This window comes from Amaranthus tricolor, chromosome 16 (genome assembly GCF_026212465.1).
Source record: "Amaranthus tricolor cultivar Red isolate AtriRed21 chromosome 16, ASM2621246v1, whole genome shotgun sequence".
NCBI classification, from domain to species: Eukaryota; Viridiplantae; Streptophyta; class Magnoliopsida; order Caryophyllales; family Amaranthaceae; genus Amaranthus; species Amaranthus tricolor.
Genome location: NC_080062.1, coordinates 17658782 through 17665215, shown reverse-complemented (window position 1 = coordinate 17665215; position 6434 = coordinate 17658782).

Sequence of the window (6434 nt, the reverse complement as noted above, 5' to 3'; positions counted from 1 at the left end):
TGTGTATGAAGCGTAAGTACATAATGCTTTCACTTCTAATCTCGGGTCCTAAACAACCTGGAAATGACATAGATATGTATCTTGCACCTTTCGTTGAGGATTTGAGAAAGATATGGGATGAAGGCGTTTCAGTGTTTGATGCATATGCTAATGAGGAGTTCACCTTGCATGCAATGCTTTTATGCACCGTTAATGATTTTCCAGCATATGGCAACTTATCGGGGTATAAGAACAAAGGGAAGAAAGCATGCCCAATATGTATCGATGACATGGAATCCACGTGGATTCCTAAGTGCAAACACGTATTCATGCACCATCGAAAGTTCCTCCCACGAGACCACCAATATCGTAAGAAGAAGAAGTTGTTCAACGGGTAGGTTGAGGACCGTGTAGCTCGTCGACCGTTGACCGGTTATGAGGTTTATGAACTGGTTAAGGGAGCTAAGACTGTATTTGGTAAAACGGAGCAAATGCAAGCGGGTGAAGACCGATTATGGAAAAAAGAATCAATCTTTTGGAAGGTTCCATATTGGAGAGATCTACAGGTTAGGCATTGTCTTGACGTTATGCATATAGAGAAAAATGTATGCGATGCCATACTCGGGACTCTCATGAACATTCCGGGTAAGACAAAGGATGTTAGGGCCGTGCGAGATTGGTTTGAATGTAAGGGTCTTCGTCCGGAGTTGTGGGCACATGTTAAGGTGAGTAAGAAAAGAAATAGAGTTGATGAAGTTGGTGGCAGTAAGAAGAAGATGAGTAATGACAAAGTTTATTTGCCTCTAGCTTGGTACACATTGTCCAAAGTAGAGAAGCGGACATTTTGTGAGTTTTTGTATGGCATTAAGGTTCCGACTGGGTACTCATCCAACATGAAGAGATTTGTGAGCCTAAATGGTGAGCTGAAGTTGGGAAGCGTGAAATCTCACGATTGCCATGTAATGATGCAAGTGTTCTTACCAATTGCAATCCATGGAATACTGCCAAAACATGTGAGATATGCTATTACCGAGCTATGTTCGTTCTTCAACACAATTTGTAGTAAAGTTCTTGATCCCTTTAAACTTGATGCACTTCAACTCGACGTGATTGTAACTTTATGCAAGTTTGAGATGTATTTTCCACCTTCTTTCTTTGACATAATGCTTCATCTTATTGTCCATCTCGTTCGTAAGATCAAGCTTTTGGGTCCAGTTTTTTTAAGGTGGTGTTATTCTTTTGAAAGACACATGGGTGTTTTACAAAACAAGGTGAGGAATCCAGCACAACCCGAGGGGAGTATGATTCAAGGCACTGTGAGCGATGAGATTAATAAATTTATAGCCGAGAATTTGGCCATGGCAAAGCCTATTCTACTTCCCATCTCTAGACATGAAGGAAGGCTTGAGGGAAAAGGAACAATTGGCTCCAAATCGGTCACACCTCCTCGAGAAAGCCTTCTACAAGCACACTTGTATGTGTTGCATCATATTCCGGAAGTTCATCCTTTTTTGAGTGAGCATTTTGATATATTGCGCGCAAAACATCCTTCTAAAGGGGATAGGGCATTGATGCAGTTTCATAACAAGACGTTTATTAATTGGTTTCATAATCGAGTAATATGCGAAGAACTCAAGGGTGTATCCAAAATTGTTAAGTGGTTAGCTTTTGGTCCTCGTGATGATGTCAACAAATATGAGGGTTACGATGTCAATGGCTTCACATTTTGGACTGAGGGTCAAGACAAGAAGTCATCGTATCTACAGAATAGTGGGGTTTCTATTTTGGCGTCATCTACATTTTACGCGAGTGCGAAGGATCAAGCGCCGGTTGATGCTAAATTGGTATACTACGGGCGGGTACATGAAATATGGGAGCTTGACTACTCTACTTTAAATATTGGTCTTTTCAAATGTAAGTGGGTAGATAATAATCGACGATGCATAAAAAATGACGACCCTTGTGGATTCACTCTTGTAGACTTAGCTCGTTTGCATGATAGTGAGGAGCCATTCATACTAGCCACACAAGCCAAGCAAGTATTCTACATTGTAGACCCGTCTGATAAAAAATGATCTATTGTTGTACCGGGAAAAAGAAGCATCCTTGCTATAGGTGATGTTGAGGATGAGGAAGAATATGAAGCTTTTGAAGACTCCTCTCCCTTTATCAATCCAAAATCAGTGGATCAAGATGATGTAGATGATGTAGATGTTGGTTATATGGGTGTAGATCACACGGAAGGAATACAGTTGAATTAAGTGATTCACAGGGTATGAATTTAAAACTTTTTAATGTTTTTTTGGAACTTGGTTTATTTTCCATGAAACTTTGCACATAACACTATTTGTTATATATTATTGTGTTGAACGTATTATAATTGTAAATCATATTCATATTCTTAATATTACTTAGCTTATGTTCTAATACATTTCTGTTCATACTCTTTCAGGTACTGATATACAATGCATCTATTCAGAGACGAAATTTTCCCCAAGATTGAGACCTCGGATAATGAGCATCGTAGTTATGACAGCGAAGAGGACCAAATTGTGAGATACGAGCGTATGGCTGAAGACGCTCCACCGATTGACAATGATTTTGAGACTGAAGATGCCCTACCAATGGATGCTCCCACTACCAGTAAGAAAAGAAAAGGGCGAGGTCCTACAAAAAACCTCAAAGTCACAGAACCCATGGATTTGGAATACAATGCATTGGGTCAACCCTGCGGAAAATGGCGTAGGCAATATGGAAAACAAGTGGGTTTACGTATCCGCAAGCTTTCCATATTGCACGCATGGAACGAGGTTCTAGAGGGTTTGATGAACTCTCTATGGAATAATACTGTGGTAAGCAACTTTACTATTTTTACTCATTTAGTTTCATTTTAAAATTAATTTGATTGACTGTAATAAATATAAATTTTTTTTGTAGAATCTTTTCAACATCGAGAGCGATGAGGACAAGAAGAATGTGTTTCTTTCAGCTGTTGCTGAAAGATTCAGAGATTTCAAATCCAAGCAAGTAATTGGCTGGATTACGAAGAGGCGTGCCCGTAAGACCAAAAAGGTCAAAACGGGAAATGAAGGTGGAGAGCAATCACCTTCGAAGATGCCCTACGAAATATGGGGTCACATATCGAAGAGGGATTGGGAGGCCTTTGTTGCTAAAAGAACAATTCCCGTACGAACAAAGGAACAGTGTACTGTCTCCAATCTCAAGTTTTGTTAGAACATCCAACTTGGGAACAATAAACCTCCTGTCACCATTTTACATTCCAAGCGATATACTCTCCTAAAATCTTTTGGATCCTTTTGACATGTACATTTCCATAGACCAAGTCATAGGTGCTATCAACAATCATAGTAAAGATCGGATATTAACCTGCACACAATCTCTACAAACATATTTGCTCAAATAAATTGTAGTCATCATAAAAACTCAAGAGGTCCAACAAATATATACCAAATAGTCTTGTGTGAAAAGTTTCATGCCAAACAAACCAAGTTTGAACCACTTTATGCGAGAAAGTGCCAAAAACGCTTAAAAAACCTTAAAAAAGCAACTTGGCTAGTAATATCAAGCATATGACTATTGTTTTTGATTAGAACCAATCAACACAACAATATATACCAAATAGGTTGTGTGCCATGTTTCGTGCCAAACAAATCAAGTTTGAACCACTTTATGCGAGAAAGTGCCAAAAATTCTTAAAAAAAAATATTATTGTGATTTATAGTTCTCCATGCTTTGCCAAAGATCAAATCACTATATTTTTGTTATGATTGACGCTTTGAAGAAAGTTGTAAATTATTTCGACAATGTGCATTGACTCAATAGTTAGAATTCGGGAAGCAATTCATGTTTCCAGTTAGTGGCATTTTAAATTCTTAAATTATATTTGAAAATTATATTTTGTTTTTTGTTGGAATAAAGGTTTCTCATTGTTGTTATTATTATTTTTATTTTATATTTTTCAGTATGCAATTTTAAGTAACTTTGTTCAAGTGCACAACATCTTAATGACGCCAATGTTGTTTAATACTTCAACTATTCCATTATACTTGCTACATTTTACTTTTTATAGAATCTAATGTATTATTTTGATCACTTTTATATTGGACTACGCACAAATAAATATTATAAAAACTTAATATTGTGAAAGTATACGATTACAAGATTCAAGCAAGATCCCACTTTGCTATATTTTTTCATACACAATAGCCTCAATACATAAAATAAGCTTGAACGATAAATAGTGTCAAAAACGATTATGTAGCGAGTTATTCAGAACGGAGAAAGTATTACATTAGAGATGTTAAACTTGATTGGACCCTTAGTAATGATAACCTAGATTATGGTTTATATGTAGGTTATTTCATGGGACGGTTTTGAAGGGAGATATGACATCCCTAAGCTATTTAACATTAGTTTTGCTTGAATAATTTTACTAAGCTTAAACGCTTTAAATAAATATGTTACACAGGTTATATACACTAGTGAAAAAAATATTATTGTGATTTTTTTGCCACTATATGTTGTACTTTTGATCCTAAGCATTAGTGATAGCAGCATATAACTTATTTTAAATGTTGCGATTTAAAACCGCAACACAAAAATACATTATATGTTGCGGTTCTATGGGAACCGCAGCATATAATAATATTTTTTTTTTTTTTGCTTTTTTCGTTTAATTAATAATCCAATACATATGTTCATTTCTAATATACACAATTGAAATTACCAAATAATCAACCATAAATTGATCACTAATATACACTCGATCATTATAATAAACCAATATATATAATATATATCATATATGATATACATATATATATACAATAATGGCATATATATATATATATATATATATATATATATATATATATATATATATATATATATATATATATATATATATATATATATATATATATATATATATATATATATATATATATATATATATATATATATACACTAGTGGAAAAAAATGTATTTGCTGCTTATCATTTGTTACGGTTTTTGTATATACGCATCAATAAATAGGAAAAAGAATTAGAAAAAAATAACCATTAATTGTTGCGGTTTTAGGCCTTGACCGCAGCAAATATTCATGTGCAGCTTCAATTGCTGCGGTTTAATTCATGCCCGCAGCAAATATGTCTTACAATTGCTCCAGTTCTTCATCCACCCGCAGCAAATATTACACTTCTTCACTCAATTCCTACGGTTTGTCCCTTGCCCACAGCATTTGCATTTTCAAATATCCGCCATATGTTAACGTTAAAACATACACATGAGTCTGTAAACCCACGAAACTGCTGTTTCATTGTTTACATACGACTGTTGCACTTCTTCACTCATATTGAAACTGCCGGTTATTTCTTGTTCATCATAATTGGTTCGATTACAACTGTCTTCAATCCCTCTTCTTCATCATCTTTTTGTTCTTGTTCTTCTTCATCATTCTTGCTCTTCTTATTGCTTTTCTTCATCATCTACTTCTTGAAAATGTCGGCTGTACACATTGTTGTTGCTATTCTTAAACCCACGAAAACCCACGAAATTTGGGCTTAGTTCTTGCTTTTCTTGAAGGTATAATTTTTTAAAGCTTATTAGTTCTCAAACCCATTATTGTTCAAGCTTCATTAATTGTGTACGTTTAGGGTGCTTAGTTCTTTTTATACTATTATTTTTTCATTGTATAGGTTATACACTAACCCACAAAAACCCACGACAATTCAAGGTATTTTTTCATTTTGATTTGTAAATTAGGTTTAAATTTGTCATACTTTATGAATGTGTATGTTTTTATTGTTTTTAAGTTTTAAATTTATCATATATATCATGTTTTGTCATATTTTTAAGTAATTTCTTCATTTTATTTATGAATGTGTATGTAGTTGTGGTTTTTAAGTTTTAAATTTATCATAATTTTTTTTATAGTTTGTAAGTTATGTTTAATTAGGTTTGTTTATGGTTAAATGAATGAGTTGTTGATATGAATGTTAATTAGTTGTCCAAGTTTATGAATGTGATTTGATTTTCATTGTTTTTATATATAGATAATATATATGAATATTACTTATGATTACTACAATAAACATCATTTGGACAGTTTAAAAAACATTGTGTTATTACTTGGGTTAGTTGGAGTTAAATGAATGATTATTAATTAATTTTGTGGTTAGTTAGAGTTCGTTAAGTATATATGTTTAAAAGTTGTGTACTTATTAATTAATTTTGTGGTTAGTTAGAGTTCGTTAAGTATATATGTTTAAAAGTTGTGTATTAATTTTGTTTTGAATCAATTAATCACACTAATTAGGATGACAAAAGATCGTTCTTGGATGTATGGAAGTATTGAATCGTCGGAATTTATTGATGGCGTATTAGCATTTTGTAGTATTGCGGTTGAACATCAAGTTAGGATGGGGGAGTTGGTT